This window comes from Schistocerca gregaria, chromosome X (genome assembly GCF_023897955.1).
Source record: "Schistocerca gregaria isolate iqSchGreg1 chromosome X, iqSchGreg1.2, whole genome shotgun sequence".
Lineage (NCBI taxonomy): Eukaryota > Metazoa > Arthropoda > Insecta > Orthoptera > Acrididae > Schistocerca > Schistocerca gregaria.
Genome location: NC_064931.1, coordinates 317286492 through 317310388, shown reverse-complemented (window position 1 = coordinate 317310388; position 23897 = coordinate 317286492). Strand labels below are relative to the sequence as shown.

The 23897-nt window shown below is 36.1% G+C and overlaps 1 long non-coding RNA gene across 1 annotated transcript; it reads left to right on the top strand.

The window, feature by feature from the left end:
- The first annotated feature begins 2867 nt into the window (after window positions 1-2867).
- Window positions 2868-22467, top strand: LOC126298710 (uncharacterized). The gene is made up of 3 exons (XR_007552656.1): window positions 2868-3049; window positions 5392-5529; window positions 20554-22467. It is a non-coding gene; the product is annotated as an uncharacterized LOC126298710 (long non-coding RNA).
- Window positions 22468-23897: the final 1430 nt, after the last annotated feature.

Genomic DNA, 23897 nt, shown 5'->3' with positions numbered 1-23897 from the left:
AAAGGATCCTAAAAGAGGGTAACATCCTTGCCCTAAGAAATAAATTAGCTATAGATGACAGAGATCCGGTTTAAAAGACTGAAGAATCTAAGAACACAAGGGACAAATTCTATGATACTATGCTAAGACACTTTGACATATGCTGCCCGGTTAAGAAAATACAAAGAGTGTTCACTCATAAGGAAAGTGCAAAAACCAACAGACTGATACTTCCAGCAAATATGATAAAACTCAGGCAAAACATCCAGGACCTGGATGTGTTACACAAGTCAACAAACCTGCTGGTTTTTAAGGCCAAGTGCAACGAAGCCAAGAAAATCTTTAAGAAACAGCTTTCAAATCTAAGAAAACAGATATAGTCTAGTTAATAACACAATTGTGAGTAGTGAGGTAAAGCTCTGCCTCTTTGAAGAGCCACCTTTTGAATTCAAACAAGTGAGTGAAAAAGAAATTGGCAGGATAATAAATAACCTAAAGAATAAATTCTCGTCTGGATGGGATGGTTTGAGTAGTATCGTGATTAAAAATGTAATAAGGAATTAGTTAAACTAATCACCCACCTGGTAAACTGCAGTATCAGAGAACATACATTTCCAAATGTGTTGAAATGGAGTACAGTTAAACCAGTGCATAAAAAAGGATGCAAGGAAGAAGTTTCAAATTTCACGCCCATATCATTAATACCTGTCTTCAGCAAAGTATTTGAAGTTGTGCTACTGACACAACTTAGTGACTATTTCTTTAAAAATAAGTCTCTAACAGAGACACAACATGGATTCCGAAAAGATCATAGTACTATCACGGCAATTATGGAATTTCTTCACAAAACGTATGGTGCCCTTGATCAAGGAATGCAAACATCTGGCATATTTCTAGACCTCACTAAAGCCTTTGACTCAGTAAACCATGAGTTACTTTTAAGTAAACTTGAGTCATACAATGTAGATGCTGCATCCATGCAAATGCTGGCTACATATTTATTTAATCACAAGCAGTGTACAAAGCTGACTTACAAAATCAATAATCTGATCATTAATTTCCAGTCCAAGTATGAGACAGTCACACAAGGTGTACCCCAGGGCTCAATTTTGGGCCCTTTCCTTTTCCTAGCGTACATAAATGATATACAGCAGCCTTTAAACTCCCAATTGGTAACCTATGCAGACGATACCTCACTGTTATTTCTTGGTAAACAAAATGATGAGTTAACGTTGGTAGCAACTGAGGGACTATGTCAAATAACTACTTATTTCCAAGATCAAGGTTTGAAAGTTAATATCAGTAAATCTCAGTTATTGCCATTTAAACTTACAAACTTACACCAAACCTCTATCAGTAACATAGGTGGAATTGAAGTAGTGGACACAGGAGGCTGCAGATTTCTAGGTATTCACCTAGATGACAATCTAAAATGGGTAAACCATATCAAATTTTTATGCAATAAACTCAGCAGTTCATTACATCTAATCAGCCAGTTATCAAAAGTAGTCCCACATCAGACATTAAAAACAATTTATTGTACCATTTTTGCACAGATTAATTACGGGATAGAGATATGGGGTTGTGCTGCCGACATACATATGAACAGAATATTAACCCTACAGAAAAGAGCAATCAGAATTATCCATGGATTGGGGTATAGGGATTCATGCAGGGAAATCTTTGTTCATCATAATTACCTCACAGTCTACTCACAGTATCTTTACAAATTAATTATATTTTTTGTGACACATCAAAACAAAGCAACAAAGTGCTCTGATAAGCATGCCTATAATACAAGAAATAAAGACTGCTACTACAGACAAAGAACAAAATTAAAAGCAACAGACCCTAGTCCATGCATTAGTGGTCAAATGTGGTACAACAGATTACCGAGCTCTATAAGGTGCCACAAAGGGACCTTATTCAAAGTGAAACTGAAATATTTCTTGATTGACAAGTGTTTATATTCTTTAAGTGAATATTAATATTAAACTAATATATATATATATATATATATATATATATATATATATATATATATATATATATATATATATATATACTAACAAAGAGATAGAGGGGCTGGCCAGTACTTACCTCAGCTCAGTACAGCCGATATAAACACAAAAAACAACCGAAAATTTAAGTTCCTAGCTTTCGGAATAAATGTTCCTTCATCAGGGAGGAGAGAGGGGAAAGAAAGGGAAGAAGGGAAAGTGGATTTAGTTACTCACAACCCAGGTTATGAAGCAACAGGGAAAGGAAAACAGGGAAGGTAGCAAGGATGGAGGCATGGTTGTCAGAGGGAAGCCAAAGATATTCTACTGCAGGTACTGTGCCAGCTTCAAACCAAAGAGGATGCATACAGAAGTAAAGAGGTGTATAGTATAAAGATGTAGGATGAAAAGATGCATGAATGGCTAAAGAGGAAAGGGAAAGAGGAGAAGACTGAAAAGTAAATGGGAGTGAGGTTGTTTAACGTAGGTTCAGTCCAGGGGGATGGCGGGATGAAAGAATGTGCTGGAGTGCAAGATGCATGAATGGCTAAAGAGGAAAGGGAAAGAGGAGAAGACTGAAAAGTAAATGGGAGTGAGGTTGTTTAACGTAGGTTCAGTCCAGGGGGATGGCGGGAACTTGCACTCCAGCACATCCTTTCATCCCGCCATCCCCCTGGATTGAACCTATGTTAAACAACCTCACTCCCATTTACTTTTCAGTCTTCTCCTCTTTCCCTTTCCTCTTTAGCCATTCATGCATCTTTTCATCCTACATCTTTATACTATACACCTCTTTACTTCTGTATGCATCCTCTTTGGTTTGAAGCTGGCACAGTACCTGCAGTAGAATATCTTTGGCTTCCCTCTGACAACCATGCCTCCATCCTTGCTACCTTCCCTGTTTTCCTTTCCCTGTTGCTTCATAACCTGGGTTGTGAGTAACTAAATCCACTTTCCCTTCTTCCCTTTCTTTCCCCTCTCTCCTCCCTGATGAAGGAACATTTATTCCGAAAGCTAGGAACTTAAATTTTCGGTTGTTTTTTGTGTTTCTATCGGCTGTACTGAGCTGAGTATGTACTGGCCAGCCCCTCTATCTCTTTGTTAGTACTTGTTTCACATCTTTATATGAGATTTTCCATTAATTAGTTATATATATAGTTGTGTAAAATCTGAATATTTGTAGTAGGTATAATGTAACACCCAATATTGTGCCTTATTAGGTGCAATGGCACATTTGTATCAGGTATATGTAGTCACATATGTATATATGACTGTACTAAACTTGTAAAAAATGCTATGACGTTTGCAAAAGACACCAGTTGGTGTTTCCATGCAAAAAAATACGATAAATAAATAAGTTTCAGATCTCCATAAGTACCTTTTCAGCTTTTACTCCTAACATTTCTTATGTCCTATCTAACACAGTTTCTCCTTGCGTGACCCACACTGGGAAGTCATTAATGTAATTGAGAAATAGTATTGTGTCTAACATGTTCCCTTGATGGAATCTGTGTTCAACTATTCATGGATCTGCAAGATGTTTTACCATATACTTAGAGCCACTTGAAATTTTGGATATCTCTACCCTCTGCACTCTGTCTGCTACGTAAGACCTAAACCATTTATTTACCACCACCCTTACACGTAATGCTTCAGCTTCACTTAAAAGTATTTTGTGATCAGCTGTGTAAAATGCTGAGATCTAGGAAGATACCTGTTAATTTTTCTCCTCTTTCTCTCTAGGCCTTCTAACTACTTCTGTAAATCTTGCTATAGCAGGTTCTGTTCCCTTTCCAGACCTGAAGCCAAGCACAGAAGTTGGTATTTGTTTCAATAATACATAAGTTTGTTTTTCATAATAGTTTATACTACTTTTGAAAAGGAAGACGGTAACAAAAGAGGTCTGTAATCCATTATATTTTCTGTATCACCTTTTTATGTGTGGGAAGAACTTTTGGCTGCTTTAGGTAATCAAGGAAGCAACCTGATGAGAATGACTCATTTATAATGCTTGTTAGGGGTACTTATATGCTGATAATGAAGTCTTTTAGTACACACATTGGAACTTCATCTATATCTGTGGACTCTTAAATGTATTTACAATTCCAATGATTTCTTCCCCAGTGCTGAGTAGCAGCAGAACTGTGTGAGGCAAATAGCTATTTGTAACTAATGTTGTATTTTGGGAAGTGCTTCTTGCAGTTTGCTTGGTGTATTACAAAAATAGTGGTTTAAAAAGTTAGTCACTTTCTTCAGGTTATCTATTAAACTATCATTATTTCTATTTTTTTATGTTTATCTGCTTTGGCTTTGTGTTAAAAGTTTCTTGGTTTACTGTATTCCACAAGGCTTTGCTTTTATTGTTTGAGATCTGTGTAGTCTTATGATTTTGGATTATTTTTGCTGCCAGCATAAGTTTTCTGTGCATCCTTTTGTATCTGAGAAAGAACTGTAAAAAGGCTGTGTCATTCTTATTTTCTTTAATAAAACTGAGATATTTGAGAGTTTCATAGGATTTTCTGATTCCTTTCGTTATCCAATTCTTTCTACTATTTGCCCCAACAGAATATACTTCCTTAGGAAATGCTTCCTGGAATTTTAATTTGAATATGTTCATGAATTTGTTAACTTTTTTTCATGTGTTCCTGAATATACTACTGGTCATGTATGGCTGGTCATCTGCATTGTAAATTCACATCTTTTTGATTCTGAAAATGTCCTTCTGGAGACAAGCACTTTTGTTTCTTTCTTTGTAGGTATTTAGCGCCCTGCCTTTTAACATTTGTGATTGACATCTACAAGTCTAATACCCATTTTTTGCTTGTGGTCAATGAAAAGTGAATGAAACTAGTCATTTGATATTCCCCTAATCCCATAATACTCAAGTTTGTTTAGTACAATTTTGTGGTCTACTATGTCAAAAGCTTTACTCAAGTCTAAAAATATACCTGTGTGGCAGTAATCAACCACCAGAACTGAGTGTCAATGCAACATGTCCTCTTTGAACTACCAAATTCTTTGACTATTCAAACTAGTGCCACCATTGTGGTTTTGTTCTCCAGCCTTTATTCGGCACTTGATTTGTGATGATGTTTTGTGTACAGTGTTCTCAACAAATATAGCTTTCATATACAAAGTAGTGTTCGGGTTCTTAAATGATGATTGTATGACCTGTTCCCCATACCTGTTTTTCCAGTTTTTTTTGTCAATGGCTTTTAAAATAGTGTTTTTGCATTCATAGATTTCTGTCCCAGTTGATTTCTTCCTTTGAAAACCATATTGAGCATTGGCTAATACTCCAGTTTTGTTTACAAAATTTATTAATTTATTGTACATTATTTTTCCAATACTCTTGAAAAACAGGATGTTATTGTAATGGAATGATAGTTTACCACTTTATCTTTGTCACCAGCTTTGAACATAGGAGTAACTTCAGATGCTTTTAGAAGATCAGAAGATGTATAATGAGCAGTTACATATTTGAGTGGGGGTCAGTTATATTGCAGAAGAGCTGTAAGATTCTACTGGATATACCATCAATTCCTGCTGAGTATGTAGTTTTTAGATTTGTAACATCCTTGATAGTTTCCTTCCTTTTTACATGATACACAAGAATTGATAATTTACAGCTGTTTATCTTGTTTTCTGCTCACAGTAGATTTGCAACAAAATTAGTTTTTATTAAACTTTCAACTATTTCAATAAAGCTGTCGCATATGCTTGCTCTTCCACTTGGCTTTGTAATCTTTTTATTGCCATGTAACAAGACAATATTCTCATCAGTTTTCTTACTTTTGCCTACTTCCTTTTTTTAACATGCCTTTTACTTCTATAGATACACATAAAATATTTCACACATTATTACATGAAATAGTAGAAAACTGTTAATTTTAACACCAAACTATAAGGTATTTTTATGTCAAATTTAACTTTAAAGCAGAAAGATTTCTGGTCCCTTTTGACATACCATTGCTGCTACAATAATTTATAAAACTCTTCTCTGTTCCAGTTCCTTCATCTGTGCTTAATATGTAACACAGTTTTCATAAAAAAATATTTATTAACTTAGATATTTTGAAAAAGATCTTTCGCTCTGTTCAAACTATGTTCAATTTTATAGTGTCCAGCAATAACTGATGCACTGGTTAGTTCACGCAGTTATTGCCAAATATAACTGTAAAATATTACTCACTGGTTTTTGTTCCATCCACATTACATAAGTTTTTAAAAAGTGTAAAATAATAAATAAAATGATAAAACATATGAATTGTAAAATAAAGTTAATACATGCTGACAAAACATCCCATATATACAGACAGCACATTTGACTGGTCTGATGTACACTGAAGCCAGCTGTGTTGTAACTAAACAGCAGCCTCAGTGTGAATTCAACCTTTGAAAATTAATAGTCCATTTGGCACAGTGTGCGTATATAAGAAGCTTTAATGTTTCATCTTACATTTACTGGTCTGTATTTTACGATTCAATCCAATTTAAAGTTTATACAACTGTACATTTAATAATGCATGCATGTAGAATTATTGTATCTGGTTCTTTATATATCTTTCATCACTGAAGATGACCATACAGTGACCAGAATATGGATATGCAATAAACATTGTTTGCAACTGATTGTTATACCCTTTAATATTTGAAATAAACACAGTCATTGTGGACAACTTCTTCTGCACAGAATCAAACATGTACCTGTAGGTTATTGCTTTTTTTAAGAACTGCTCAATGAGATTTTGTCAGACTGCAAGTGGAACTGAGACTACATAAACATTCCTAGTATAGTAACTGACAATATTCTTGTTGAGTCTGCACCAGGATCATATAATCATCTTGATACAATGTTTCATCAGTCTATCTGGGTGCCACCTTTAGATGAGAATGTTGTTTGCTAAATTTTGCTGATGAGAAACAAAGAGCATTCTTGCCTTAAAATGACTGTCAGATGGCCAGTTGAGATATCATCTCAAAATTATTTTATCATCTGCCTGCAGACCCAACAAGAATATTACAAAAGAAACTGATTACTGTGAACCAATCAGAAATATGTTAAATTATTCTCTTGCTAACATCTGCATCTATTGAATAATATGTTGGAGATGACACAAAAATTCATTCTTTTGTTTTAACTTTTGTTATCCTCTCTGTAGACTCTGGGTGTATTTTCAGATAGTATGTGAGTAATGGAGCCAGTTTACTAGTACTTTGTTATGGCTCCTAAGTTTTCCATCTAAGCTGGGATGTTGTCACTGTTGGAGACTGTCAGGGTTGCTGTGCATTGTGAGCTGAGAATCATAGTCTCTGTCTGCACCAATCCTGTTTAATTCAGGGGCTTAGTTTCTACTCCAAAATTTAACAGAGACTGAAGGTTCCTCAATCATTATCTATAACACTTGCATATAATTTTTAACTGATAATATTTCAGGAGTTCTGAGCTGGAGCAAATTTTCACTGATTTTATTGATTCTGTGAAGATTAAGGTTGCGAATTTTTTTACCAACTCTAATACTGCTGAGAGTATTAGGTCCATGTTTAACAGGTCAGGAATGCACAACATAATGGAAGTAAATGATTAATATGGTTCATGGAAATTCTTTAGTTTAATTAGTTTCTTCAACAGCTTCATCAAAGAACAGGCCTCATCACGTAAACTATTCATTCCAGTAGGCTCTATTTCCTGGAATTATATTGAACTTGCCCTAATAAGTGATATATAGCTGAGGAAAATGTTGATCCTCTTTTATTAAAGTGCCATAAGGTTTCAGATAACCAAAAGTTGAGAACTTGCAGATGAAGTATGTACTGGAAATAACTACACATGATATATGCTGGTATAAAAAAAATTTTGAACTGTGAGACAAGCAAATCTATCAGTCATAAGTCTCTACTATAATGAATGAGAATCTAATGGTATTGGTATAAAAAGGTTTAGTGTATGATTACAATAATGTTTCCATTGTTACTGCACATGCCCTAAAAACGTCTGTCACTATTAATTATCACTACCAAATAGCTTTAGTTCAAACATTTGAATATCAAGATTCTAAACACGCTGCACATAACAGAACTCTTGATTTTACCAATTACTTTGCAACCAGATTTATGTAATGGTGTCTATCTTCTATTAAGTTGTCTGAAACTTAGCCCAGAGTCTTTGTTAATTGTAATAATTTTTCTGTTTTCATATGTGTTGTTTCTTTATTTACTTCTTGGTTTTGACAAGAGAAATTTATTTATGTAACAAAAAATTTTTCACTACTTATTCATCCTTTTTGTTTTCAGTTATCTGTTGTAACTTGCTCTAAATAAGAATGTGTTTGTCTTTATTGTCACACTGCTTTACTCACTCTTCCATTTCCATCCCGCAGTTCTCTGTGTCAATAAGGATGTAGTGTGTGAGCATAAATCTTTTGGTTTCTTTGTTTCCTCAAAGTTTGTATGCAGAGACTCTTAGAAAATATGCTTAGGTGAGTACAAAAAGGGAAGCTGTCATCAACCTGAAGGATGGTTTGAGTGCCACAATGCTTTAGTATAAACAACCATATTTAACATTATATATGAAGAAAGTAACTGTTCTTGAAAGAATAGGTACCATTTAGTGACCGAGTAGCTTCTCTAAAATAAATGATAATTAATTGGAACCCTCTGCTGCCAACACATGTTGTTGAGATACCTCGATGGGGACAACTGAAAACGTGTGCCCCGACAGGAACTTGAACCAGGGATCTCCTGCTTACATGGCAGATGCTCTATCCATCTGAGCCACCGAGGACACAGATGAATAGTGCGATTGCAGGGCCTTATTGCTTGCATGCTTCCCATGAGACCCACATTCCCAACTGTCCACAATCTACATACGTAATGTACCTAATAGATATTTGCCCATCCACTCATTACTCGAGCACAATAGGGTGACGTTCCCGTAAGAGTTTGGGCAACCTGTGTGCATTCGCACAGACAAAGGTCAATGGCTGGGTAACCTTTAACTATATGTATGAAGATACTAACTGTTCTCGAAGGAACAGATATCATTGATTACTGTGCACCTTCTCTAGAATTTTCAACTGTCCCCATCAAGGTATATCAACAACACCTGTTGGTAGCTGAGTTTTTCAATTATCATTTATTCTATAGAAAGAAGTGCATCTGCATATCCAAATAAGCCACTAAGTAAGTATTTGACTAATTGAGAGGAATTATGAAACTGGAATTTTTTCATGAAAATAGGCATCTCACCATTCAGTGTATCAATCAAACAGAACCATGAACTTTAATAATTTTCCAATTATCTATCACATATATAAACCAAATTACATAAATTAGTAGCTAAATAAACAAACCCTGAAAATGCACTTAGTATTATGGATAGGTGCTTTGAATAGCTTCCCCCAAGAACCTTCACTTTCACAGAAGCGAGCCAAAATAATATCCTAAAAATAGTGAAAAATTTCAAACCTTCAGTTAATGTTGATTACTGTGATATGTCATGTAATTTGTTGAAAGATGTTATTGATTGTGTGATTTATCCCTTAACTTTTTGTATTAACAAATGCCTAGTTGAAAGTAAATTCCCCGACATACTAACAATTCCTAGAGTTGTGCCCATACATAAAAAGGGGGAAAAGAACTGTCCCACTAGTTAAAGACCTATATCCATAACCCCAGTTTTTCAAAAATTTTAGAAACAGTTATGAATGAGCAAGTTAGTGTCTACTTGGGTATGGTCAGACACTGGACTCGCATTCGGGTGGACGACGGTTGAATCCCACATCCGGCTATCCTGATTTAGGTTTTCCGTGATTTCCCTAAATCACTCCAGGCAAATGCCGGGATGGTTCCTCTGAAAGGGCACAGCCAACTTCCTTCCCCATCCTTCCATAATTGATGAGACCAATGACCTTGCTGTCTGGTCTCCGTCCCCAAACAACCCAACCAACCCCTACTTGGGTAAACTATATATAATTAGTGATAAACAGTTTGAATTTCAGAAAGGTAAATCCACAACGGATGCAATGGACTCCCTCGTAAAATTAGTACTAGATGTGTTCGAGGCTAGGGACTATGCCCAGGCTACATTTTGTGACCTGAGCAGAGCCTTTGACTGTGTAGAGCATGACACTGTACTGAATAAGCTAGTTTACTATGGTTTTGATGACAACAGTATAAATCAGTATAAACATGTTCAGGTCTTTCCTAGAGAACTGTCAACAAGTTGGGTGCATTGGTAGGGAGAAATCAAATTTGGTTAATGTTAGGTACAGAGTGCCTCACGGGTCGGTGCTTGGACCTTTACTGTTTATACTGATGATTAATTACCTCCCCTTGTTCATAAATTCTCACACAATATTGTATGCTGATGACACAACTTTATACATAAAAGCTCTGATCTAGGTATACTGAAAACACTGACCAAAAATACCCTTGCTCAGTCCTCATTATGGTTCAAAGCTAATGGCTTCTTACTAAACGAAAACAAAACCCAAACACTTTACTTTAGCTTCAAAGAGATTCCTAACTACCAAGAACTAGAAACTGTCTAATTTTTAGGTGTTACTATTGACAACAAATTGACATGGGAACCACACATTAAAAATATATTGGCTAAGCTTGCAACAGTTATTTATCTAATTAGAAATTTAAAAAGACATTGTTCCGCATATTTTGCCTTCTTCCAAAGCATCGTCTCTTGTGGAATCTTACTGTGGGGTAGTAGCTGTCGTGTAAATGACATTTTACGTTTACAGAAGAAACTAATAAGAATGATAATGGATTCTGATAAAACAGAACATTGTAAACCTTTGTTTATTAAATTGCAGTGTCTTACAGTAGTAAACTTAATCATCTACAATGTTTTATTGTACATTAGAAACAATTTCTCTAATTTTGTATTGAGAAGTGATATTCATAGCCATAATACTAGAAACAGAACATCTGTAGACGTACCATATCATAGATTATCAAAATTGCAGAACTCATACCTAGTTCTTGGACTAACGATGTTTAATAGACTAAGTTCTGACTTTAAAGAACTGCCTGTAAATATTTTTAAAGCTAAATTAAACAAGATACTAGTGAACAATCCGTTTTACACCATTGACAAATTTTTTGAAGACGAAAATACTGTATTCTAATGTGTACCTATTTTATGGAAACCAGTTTACATCAATATAGTAGTTTATGTAGAAATATATGCTCTTGACTTTGTCTATTGCTGTAATCAGCCGAATGACAATAAATTTTTTAAATTATTATTATTATTATAGATTGTCACCACTCCTAAACATAGCCCTTATAGATTATAAATTGAAACATAATTACCATTTTACAAAACATTTGTTTGGTTGCTTTTATATCCCCTCTCTGGGCAGACAGTACTCAGTTGGCATCCAGAATTCATTCAGGTAAAATCTACGTCTAGAAGGTCTACTCATAGCTATTGTTCATGTAACATCTCCATGATGGAATTTGTATTAACATCTCTGTACAAAAGTTCACACTCAGACTGGAACATGTCAACATTTCCACTAGAGAATTTGTGACTCTATAAGGTAATAAATGCAAAAGTGCTGGTCTAATTTAAATCAGTTAATATCTTATGACAGTGTCTGCTGTGAATGCTTTTTGTGAATTTATCAGACACAGTATCAGTCTGACTCGAAGATGGAAATTTGTACTGTAAACATTGCCACTGTGTAACCTGTATTATAAGTTGCAAATAACCTTGGTGCAGTAATATCATGTTGAGAAAATTTGCAATGGTTCAATGAGGCTTATTAATGAGTTTCTTAGGAACTGTGGCCTAGTCATCACTGAAAAGAAAATTAATTTGCTCAAATGTGGAAATGTGACAAATTCAATCCAAATGTATTGTGTCTATCATTGAACTGTAGAGTTACCAACTAAAGCAATTTCAGGTTATAAGACTTCAGTTCTTTTTGGGCCAGTTGAGGATATGCATCACTGGTTCAGCAACCTGAAATTTGTTGCTCCATGGTTTCATGGCTTGTGACAGGAAGGGCATAGTGAAAGGACTAATGAAATTAAAGTAGTACAGCTAGTGAAAATATAGTGACAGTGGGTTCTTCGTAGGAACAGGGGACAGTGTGAAAACTAATACAAGGAAGTGAATGAATGTGTAATTCGATGCATAGCCTGAAAAAAGTGTGACATTGTTAGTATGGCACCAAATTATCTATCAACTAATGGAAAAATCAAATATATGACCACCATACTGGATGGACTTTCTTCAGACAATGAGAATATGTCAACAAATATAGCAACAACTACCAACACTGAAGAAGTAACAGATACGATCAAACAATAGAAATTCCAGGTTGAAATATTTGAACTATAAGGAAAAATATTGCTACTCACCATAAAGATGAAAAGTTGGGTTACAGAAAGGCACAACAAAAAGACTGTTACACATTTAGCTTTTGGACAAAGCCTTCTACTGAAAAGGAAACACACACATATTCATTTATACAATTAAATACACCTCACGCACAAATGACCACTATCTCCAGCAGCTCAGTCTGGAATGCATTCCAGTCTGAGCTGCTGGAGATAAGTCATGTGTGTGTTAGGTTTGCTTGCTTGAGTGAATTGATGTGTGTGTCATTCCGTTCCTGAAATAGACTTTGGCCAAAAGCTACATTTGTAACAGTGTTTTCTTTGTGCCTCTTTTCATGTCAGTATGCCATCTTTATGGAAGTATAGGGTAAAGTGTTTCTTCTGCTAGTTTTTGAATGTTGTTTGTCATCTTTTCAAACTGCATTGTGAAGTTGTTAAACATAGTGTATTTAATGTGGATGGACAGGGATTAGAAATTAGAGGAGAAAAAGTACTATTTAAAAGTGAGCCCTGCAAGGATAGCTGCTTTGAGGATAGGGATCAAGGACTAGGCATTGATGATGAAAAGGGGGTGCTAGTTAAAAATACGTCTTATGGTGAGAGTGGGAAAAAGTCAGAAGAATTAACTTCCTGTGACAAAGTGGATGCTAGGCAATTATTGGCAAAATGTCTAGGGCATTACCTATGGAATTCTTGAATACTAAAGATGATGAAGGTGATATCAAAAGGGTCAGATGGAAGATATGAGTTAATATATTCATCATTTAGGAGCAGAAATGACAAAAATTAAAAGTACTTAAATTCAAAAATGGACAAAAATAGTAGTGATATTAAAAACAAGGTTAAAAGAGACATTAATAACTAAAAATCAGATTTGGACAAAAAGATAAAGCCAGTAAAAGTCTATTTGGAAAATAAGTTAGAAAAAGTGAATAATGACTTGGAAGTAAAAATAAATACTACAAGCAAAAAATGTGAAACAAGGGAATAGAAAATTATGAAATATTGTGATAAAGGGGTTTAAACAGTTGTTAATTCATGTAAGGAAAAGAATGAAAGATTAGGGAAAATGTGGACTCAAAATAACAATACGTTAGAGTCACAAATTGAAAGAACAAAGTTAGACATAAATAATATAATAGAAACACCAGAAAAACAAGTAGAAAACAGATGTATGTTAACTACTGAAGAGAAAAATAGATGAAACCGTAGAAAATATCTGCTTATGAGTTAATCTACATTTGCTTACATTGAAAACAAGATTAGTGTGGTCCAAAGTGTAGAGCATAGTGTATGTAATGTGTCTAATGAAACAGAATTTGTTATTTGTAAGAATTTTAACAATTCTGAACCATAAAGTAATGTTCACCAATATGCTTTTACTACAGAATTTAATGTTTTATGTATGAATTGGACAGATATAATGATTTACATAGGAACTGGACAGATGAGAAAGAAACCAGACAAGTGTAAGTAGCGCTCACAGTCTGAGGATTCTTTGGAAACTTAATTATGTTTATAGACAGTTCACCTACAGGTATCGATGAGCGAGTTTCCAAGTATCAAATTATGAGAGAAATTGCCCTATCTTTTGATTGCATTCACTTAGAAGCTTAAATTTTTTACACCACAAGGTGATCATAGACCTTAATATTTTTCATTAAAATTCAACTTGATACCTCTACTGTTCCTGAGAAAAATGGTTTTAACAGATGGAGAGATGGACAGCAACAAACTGAACTTATACGGGTACAAACACCTAAACATATCAGTTGCAAGAGGTTATCTAAAAGAAGATGCTTATGGATGGGCAGTTACAGTTACAGAATCTTGCAATTCATGGTAAGGTTTTAAGGAAGCATTTTTGAAGCAATGTTAGTCCAGGGATGAGCAGAAAAATATTTTAAACAAATTTTGGGGTGGTGAAAGGTATGATTACAGAAGAGGCAACACCAAAGGACTTTGTCACTTCTGGATTACCAAGATTAAATATTTTGATACAGAATTAGGCAATGAATCAATCATAATGGGACTAGAAAACAAACTGCCCCATAAATAAAGCAAGCTGAGGAAGAAATAATGGAAATCCCATGTTAGGTTGGATAGTAAATGACTCTACTGGACTCTGGGATGGTGGAAGAAGCGAATATGACAGACCAGGGGAACTGAAGATTGTTCTGATTGCAGCTAAATATGCAATTACATAGTGTGTGTGAATGAAAAGACAAGTAATTTTAGGTCACTTTCAGGGAATTTTGTGTTTAGGGTTCCATTCATATTTTTGGTTTTTAAAATTTTATCCTTTAATAGAAAAATGGGGGTTGGTAAGTACGATGTATCTTTGGAGACATAAGGAGACCTTTGTTTCTCTTCAAGTTTTCTGGCATTGACTTTTTGAATATTTACTTGTGTTTGTATATGTCAGTTAAATTTCATAATTGTTTATGGTGCTCATCAGTGAGTAAATAAAAAGTCATAGCATCCTACAAAGCATCTAATAGCAGGAATCCCAACACTATGGATATGAGAAAAGCTTTGCACCATAGTGGTATTTATTTATCTTGAAGTGCTAGTCAGGAAGATCTGAAACAATAAAGGAGTAATACAGAGATGTGATGAAAAAGTACTAATAAACAGAAGTTAAGAAAAAAAAGTGTGGCTGCGAGAATTGCATGCAAAGTTGAAAAGTTGAACCCCGATATAAAACTTAACCTGCAATTGTTACTATTGAAAATAGAAATACTATGCTATTTGAAATTAAAAAATAATAATATTAATAATAATAAGCAGAAATTACAAGCATTGGCCAAATGACTTATAAGATAAAAAAGTGAAAATAGAAGTAAACAAAATCAAACATTCAACACAAACCGACAGAAATTTTACCAGACAATAGGTAACACACACATTAAAATAGACAATCCACCAAACATAACAGACATGGAACACTTCTGGAGCAACATATGGTCAAACCTGGTACAACATAACAGGCATGCATGGTGGATACAAGCAGAAACAGATACATACAAGATGATACCACAAATGCCTGAAGTTTGCAAGATGTAGTCACACAAGCAATTAATTCTACTCACAAAAAAAAAAAAATGGTTCAAATGGCTCTGAGCACTATGGGACTTAACATCTATGGTCATCAATCCCCTAGAACTTAGAACTACTTAAACCTAACTAGCCTAAGGACATCACACAACACCCAGCCATCACGAGGCAGAGAAAATCCCTGACCCCGCCGGGAATCGAACCCGGGAACCATGGCGTGGGAAGCGAGAACGCTACCTCACGACCACGAGATGCGGGCAATTCTACTCACAATTGGAAAGCCCCTGGAAAAGATGAAATAGCAAATTTCTGGCTAAAGAAGTTCACCTCAACACATTCACATCTAACTAAATTATTTAACAGTTACATTGCAGACCCATACACATTCCCTGATACACTTACACATGGAATAACTTATCTGAAACCTAAATATCAAGCAGACACAACAAACCCAGCTAAATATCAACCCATAACATGCCTACCAACAATATACAAAATATTAACTTCAGTCATTACACAGAAATTAATGACACACAACACAGAACAATGCCACAAATATAGAATACATCACATACATTCAGCAACTGAAAGATTCACATTAAGCAGAAAGGAAGGAGGAAGGGGATTTATCAACATAAAAAACCTACACTATGGACAGGTAGACAATTTAAGAAAATTGTTTCTAGAACGAGCAGAAACTAGCAAAATACACAAAGCAATAACTCAGATAAATACATCGACTACACCACTGCAATTTCATGACCACTTCTACAACCCTTTAGATCACATAACATCAACAGATACGAAGAAAGTAAATTGGAAAAAGAAAGCACTACATAGCAAGCACCCGTATCATCTAACACAGCCACACATCAATCAAGAGGCATCCAACACATCACAAAGAAAAGGCAATATATACAGTGAGAAGGAAGGATTCATGATTGCAATACAGGATCAAACAATAAACACCAGATATTACAGCAAGCATATTATTAAAGATCCCAATACCACAACAGATAAATGCAGACTTCGCAAACAACAAATAGAAACAGTAGATCACATAACAAGCGGGTGTACAATACTAGCAAATACAGAATACCCCAGAAGACATGACAATGCAGCAAAAATAATACATCAACAGCTTGCCTTACAACATAAACTTATAAAACAACACGTTCCCTCATACAAGTATGAACCACAAAATGTACTGGAGAATGATAAATACAAATTATACTGGAACAGAACCATTATAACAGATAAAACAACACCACATAACAAACCTGACATTATACTCACCAATAAAAAGAAGAAATTAACACAACGAATCAAAATGTCCATACCCAATACAACAAATATACAAAAGAAAATGGGAGAAAAAATTGAAAAATACATCCAACTGGCTGAGGAAGTCAAGGACATGTGGCTTCAGGATAAAGTTGACATTATACCAATTATACTATCAACTACAGGAGTCATACCACACAATATCCACCAGTACATCAATTTATTACAGCTACATCCAAACTTATATATACAACTACAGAAATTCGTCATTATTGATACATGTTCAATTACCCAAAAGTTCCTAAATGCAATATAACATATACCGTAGAGTTAAAAGGAAGTCACGCTTGATCAAGGTCTGCGTCACTTTCCCTTTTTGACCAGACATAATGTCTGAGAAAAGAAAGAAAGAATAATAGTAATGATAAGGAAAAGAACATAACACCACATAATACATTAACTACTGGTGGAAATGAATGAATGTGAACATGTTTCTAAAGGTTTTCCAGTCATACACAGAGAACTGGATGTCACATGGTGTGAGATCAGCTTAACTGTAGTGCCAAATGTGGCTGGCCGCACATGTGGCAGTTGAAAGAATGGGAAAAGACTGTGTATGTCAATCAGTGAGCCATTACAGTGCACTGTGGTGGTGTTCATCACTGAAAAATGGCACTAAGACAAAATCTGGATGACTTCACATGGAGAAGAATCATTGGGAAAGCAGGAAAGTGGAAGAAGAACAAAGTGTAATGAGTTCAATACAAGAGTTTCATATTGCTCAAAGCATTGTTGCACGAGCATGGGGAGCATTAAAAAAGACAAACACTTGTGTCAAAAGGAGAGGAGGTGGTTGACAGTGGTCAATTACAGAAGCAGACACTGCTACATTGTGCAACAGGCAAGAAGAGACCCATGCCAAACAGCAGTTGCAATTGCAACTGCATTTAACAGGACTGCAAGGCACACAATCTCACCCACCACAGTGGCACTGCAACTGCATGGGGTGAGGGGGGGGGGGGGGGACCTCAGAGTACATTGTGTTTTGTTGACACATACACATACATCAGTAACACGGTTCATGATGGTGCCAAGAGAATAGGCACTAGACAATGTGATGTGGAGTCGCAGGCTTCTTTTGGATGGGAGCACATTCCGTCTAAGTAGTGATTCTGGCCATACCCTCATATTACAAGGGGCAGGAACATGTAATGCACCTGAGGACATTCTGAAATATGATTGTTTTGGTGGTGCTGGTGTTATGGTCTTGGGGAGGCATATTTTTGTATGGACATACTGACGAAATCTTTAAATATGGGCCAGTTGCTGGTCATTTTTATTATGATACTGGTACTCCTTCCCCATGTACATCTTTTCAGAGGTGCATTTGACCCTGACTTCATTTTTTATGGATCACAGTATGCTACTACATCAAAAAGCACAGAAGGAGAAGCTCTTTGAATGAGAGGATATTCATCAAATAGACTGATCAGCCCCTTCCCCTGACTTAAATATCCTCAAGCACATGTGGGATGCATTAAGAAGATGTATTGTAGCATTGAAACATGCACTAGTTACCATTTATTAGTTGTCAACTGTGCTGGTGGAAGAATGGAATGCCCTACCACAAGAACTCTTTACCAGCCTTGTGGCCAGCATGGGGGATGTTGCAGAGCATGCATTGCTGTCCATGGTGATCACATACCCTATTAAGGACTATTTTCTGTCTTTTTTTAAGTTCCAGGGGACCGTTATAAATCATGGTGACTTCAGTGTAATTATTTTCTTTGATTTAAAGTGTATTCTCTGTTTGCCTCATTGCACGTATCTTTCAGTTAACTTCTGTATTATACTGTAGCAGTTCTTATTATGTGTGGTCAAAGTTTCATTGAGCTGTGTTACTTAGCAGCAACATGTCAACTGAAAGTTACTTTCATCCTTAAGTCTTACACACCAGTATATAGTTAGTGCACATATTTGCAGAACTTCACAGTTCGGACATAAAATTACTTCAAGGGAATGGTTAACTATGTTACTGATATAGACAGTCATCAGAATCTATCTCTTCTGTTAATTACTATTGCATTCATTGCTCCAGTAACATCACAGATTGGTTGATCTTAAAACTTGCAATTAACAGTAGTGCTAGAAGGCAGACTGAACACACAACTTAAAATCAAGGATGGTTTACTATTTCCAGATTCCAGTGCCCCCATTACATATAAGGAACTAACCTCCAGTTTGATTTAGTATGGAATGTGGTTGGGGTAACAGAACAGTCACTACACTGAATTGCACAGTAGGCCACTGTGCTTAGAGCTGTGATGTTGAAAGAACCACCATGCTTCTCACTCACCTATAGCTACCATTCAAAATTCGCATTGCAAATGAAAATACCAGCAAATATTAAATCCATTCCATAAAATGGTTTTTATGTGGTAAAAAGTCTTGGAGCTGTTGACATTCACTGCAAAAGTTGTGCTTATATGAACCAAATATAATTAGTGAATGTGTTAAGAATCAGTGATGTGGTTTGTTAAAGCACAATAGTTTTTAGCATGGATAGGTACTGCAACTGCTGTGTTCGGATGCAGGCTGAGTTGGCATCCCTTCGTTCCCAGCTTCAGGCAGTGTTGGCTTCGGTCACACAGCTTGAGGCTGTTGCCAATGGCTATCACTGTGGGGGTCCGGATGGGAGTTTGTCGGGGACGGCCAGCTCGTCCCACGCATCCCTCGATCGGACTACGACTGTGGCTACCTGGGATACTGCTCACATTGAGGCTGATCCCTCACCTGTTGTAGAGTGGGAGGTCGTCTCGAGGTGTGGCAGGGGGCGAAAGACATTCCGGAGGTCTGAACGGAAGGCCTCTCCAGTTTTTCTGACGAACCGGTTTCAGGCTCTGTCTCTGGCTGATACTGATGTTTGGCCGGAGATGTCTGCTTGTCCTGTTCCAGAGATTGCCCCTCAGTCTGCAAGATACGGGCAGTTGCAGAGGGTGGGCTTACTGGTAGTTGGGAGCTCCAATGTCAGGCATGTAATGGGGCCCCTTAGGGATATGGCAGCAAGAGAGGGGAAGAAAACCAATGTGCACTCCGTGTGCATACCGGGGGGAGTCATTCCAGACGTGGAAAGGGTCTTTCCGGTTGCCATGAAGGGTACAGGGTGCACCCATCTGCAGGTGGTCGCTCATGTCAGCACCAATGATGTGTGTCTGCTTGTGTGTATATATGTGTAGATGGATATGTGGGTGTGTGCAAGTGTATACATATCCTTTTTTCCCCCTAAGGTAAGTCTTTCCGCTCCCGGGATTGGAATGACTCCTTACCCTCTCCCTTAAAACCCACATCCTTTCATCTTTCCCTCTCCTTCCCTCTTTCCTGACGAAGCACCGGTTGCGGAAGCTCGAAATTTTGTGTGTGTGTTTGTGTGTTTTTTTAATTGTGCCTATCTACTGGCGCTTTCCTGCTTGGTAAGTCATGGAATCTTTGTTTTTAATATATTTTTTCCATGAGGAATGTTTCTGTCTATTTCATTTATACTAAATAATAACTAATTGAAAAGCTTCTTGTACTTGATAATGAAACTGAACCATCAAAACTAGTAGCAATAATCAACATTTTCATAACAGTTGATGATGATACAACATGATTTTGACAGAATTATATGTATTGATGGAATTGTTTTTTCACTCTCTATGTTAATGGAGAGCTGCATCAAACCAGTCTCAAGACTGAAGACCACACTTGCAAAGATAGCCCTAAATGAGCAAAGAAGTGGTAAAATATTCTAGAATAGAGATAATTTTTCCTAAGAATATGATCATACACAACATATTCACAGTTACTTGCATTGTGTTTACCTTTACAGATAGTGTTCATCTCGGAGCAGATTTTCTGGAGCCAGAGGTTTTGCACTATTTCACATGGAGATTCGTATTACTTCCAGTTGAACAGGAAATATGTCAAGTTCAAACAGGTGCTCTAGCTGACTGCTGTCTGTTTGTTTTATGGCTGCTTTTGATACAATCAGATACAAAAAACCATCACAAATGCTTGTATCTTATCATGCTTCAAAGGGTTCAAAAATGCAAAGGGGAGCAAGATTGTTAAAAAAAATTACCACTATTTTTAAATGCATAGAAATGAAACATTCAGATTTATAATACTGAATTATGTATAAAACTTGCTTTGTATTTATTAGTATGAAAGCAAGTTTTATTTTCTAACAGGGTAAAACTATTAGAAGGATATGGAAAGGTTTGAAGATAATGAATGAATTTAATGTAACAGGAATATTGATAGTTTTAAGTTGGTAAGTAGGACATATAAATTAGCAACAGTGAAATACATGTTTCACTGTGTAACAAGGAAAAAATTACTGTCTGTGGCCTCTTATATGAAAGGGATACATTTTACTGACAAACTTGCAGTGACTCATACATAATCATCATTACACATGAGGAAGGAAAAGATTTGCTGCTCTATTTTCAGAAACAAATAATACACATCTGGTTTTATTTTGACATAAAAAAGTAAATCAATCCTCATCCTGAAGGTTGTTACAGACACCACAATGCCTTACTAGGAATGATCCTGATTGGTAACTGATAGTTACCAACCATCCACAGGCAGGATGACGACTCCAGCTAGTGACCAAATGGTGTAAATTGCCCTGAAGATGACCCCATTGTGGGCTGAAACCGGTTGGCGGCAAAATAAATAATACAATTGTGGCTGTCATTTTGAATAATTGATTATAAGTAAATTATCACTGTTTATCTCCATACAACTATGTTGTCTAAAATTTTCTGTTGAATAAATTTAGAAAACTAGGATCTGATGCAGACTGGGCAATAGATCTGCTGACATCTTTGTGTTTTTCATGTACACATTACGAGAATAATGTAAGTGAGATTAGAGTGCATCCACAATCATACATACAGTCCTTTTCTCATGCACACCTTACACAAATGCATTAGGCCTTGAAGTGGTTAATATTAATATCATGAATACTTGAATACTCTGCTGGGTACTGTAGTGCGACATGTGGAGTACGAGTACATATGTACTCCAGTTGGTTAGTTGACTGTTCTTCCACAGATCATTTTACTATGAAGTTAGACATGTGAGCTTAATACAGAAATTAAACATAATTGGAAGTTAAGAAGCATCCATGCACATAATTACTTACAGGTCCAGTTAATTTCAGATTAATGTTGCGCTATTTGTTCACATATCATCATGAGTCACTCACACATAATTTCAGATGACTTCAGATCCATGGTGGTCTCCCTGCTTCTCCATTATATTTTTTGTACAGTCCCATTTGTCTGTCTGAAAGACTGAATCAGTGTTTCTCAATAATGCAGGAGATGAACCCAGGAAGCTGAGACCAGGTTATTATTTTCCATCATATATCTTAATCATACAGTGTTCTGATAACATACATTATACTCTGAAAACATCCTCACTTTGCTTTAATTAACTGTACAGTATATACTATTTGAGAGTTATGCCTTAACTGTATTTTAGAACATGTTGATTTTAGTTATCTCTTTCTTTTCATTTGACAATTCAATTCCCAGGTAGATAATCATGTTGTGAGATTTTTGTTTAATTTTTCTCCTTAGATGTAAGTTAAGTCTGGCTCTTGTTCTATGATCAAAAGTAGAGCAGTTATTGCAATAATTAGTTTTTTTCTCAATTTGGCAAATGGATTGGTAGTCGTGTAGTGACCTTAGCAACCAACCTACCAGTCAAGTACAGTGAAATATAATTAGCAAGTCATAGCATTAAGATTACTTTCTTTTTTTATAACTGCATGACACATGCTTTTCTATTTTGGTATGGTGTTATACATGTTAAGTTATTGTGAAATAAAAGTAGGTTATTCAAAACAGTATTTGATTCAGTCAAAGAAGATGTCTACTTACCCTATGAGGTAAAAATTCTACAGATCTATCAGACGGTGCAATTGTAATCTCTTACTGTTTAAACAGATTTATGCAATGGACTAAGTTATTGTTTTTAACTATTATACTTATGACCCATTTTCGTAGTTTGAATGTACTGACCATATTTTGTGCACTTAATCGCAAAAAAGGATACCATAGCTAAAGACTGAAAGCATATATGAATAGGTGCAACTATTATAAGACATATCATGCTGACCACATTCTCTTTGGTAGTATTGTTGTGTGCCCATTGCACTACAGTTACTGTTCATTTCTAAAATATCTATGTCTGCTTGTAAAGATCCCTTACACTTCCATTAGCTGTAGACAAGGTGTGCTTTATTCTGTATCAGGTTTAATGGATTCATGAAGCAAAGTTGTGTGTCTGGAGGGCACATGCGTGCATGTTTGCCGATATATGCATAATACATCTTTTCTTTCCTCGGTGACATCCACAAAGAATAACATGCTGACAAGCCAAAAGATTATGACTACTGCCCACCATACAACTGAACACTGCCTGGTGGCATTATGAGTATATGACACTGTAAACGAAATATGTAAGTTGAGCAGAGCAAAATGGGGAAACATTCTAGCTATGATACAATTGCAAATGAGCAAATCCACTGACCTTAGAAACTTTGAGTATGGGCAGATAGGAATGGTCTGACACCTGGAATGAGCATTGTACAATTGATGAAGCTCCTCATCTGTTCCCATGCTGTCTTGAGCATCTATGAGAAGTGATTAGAGGGTGGTGAAACCACAAGTAGGTGACAAGGTGTTGGACATCAACACCTCATCATAGACAGTAGAAGATTGAGGCTCACCTTCTCTGTAAAGCGGGATAGGCAGTGATCTGTGGCAGATCTGATGAAAGATCACAATGCTGTTGCAGCTAGAAGTGTTTTGTAGCACAAGGGTTCGTTACACTGCAGAGAACACCCACATTTCCATGTTGACCCAACAACATTGTCAATTATGATTGCTGTGGGCACAGGGCCATCAAGATTGGACCATGGACCAAATTGGAAATGTGTTGCCTCACCAGACAAATCACAGGCTGGTAGGGGCAATATTATGCTATGGAGGATATTCACTAGGGCTTCCATGGGACTAATGGCAGTAATCAAAGCCACCAAGATAGCTGTGGAATACATGAATATTACTGGAGATCACCTGCACCCCTTCATGCTCGATGACTTCATGGCATTCCCGTCTGGATCACTGTCCATGTCACAAGGTCAGAATCATGCTA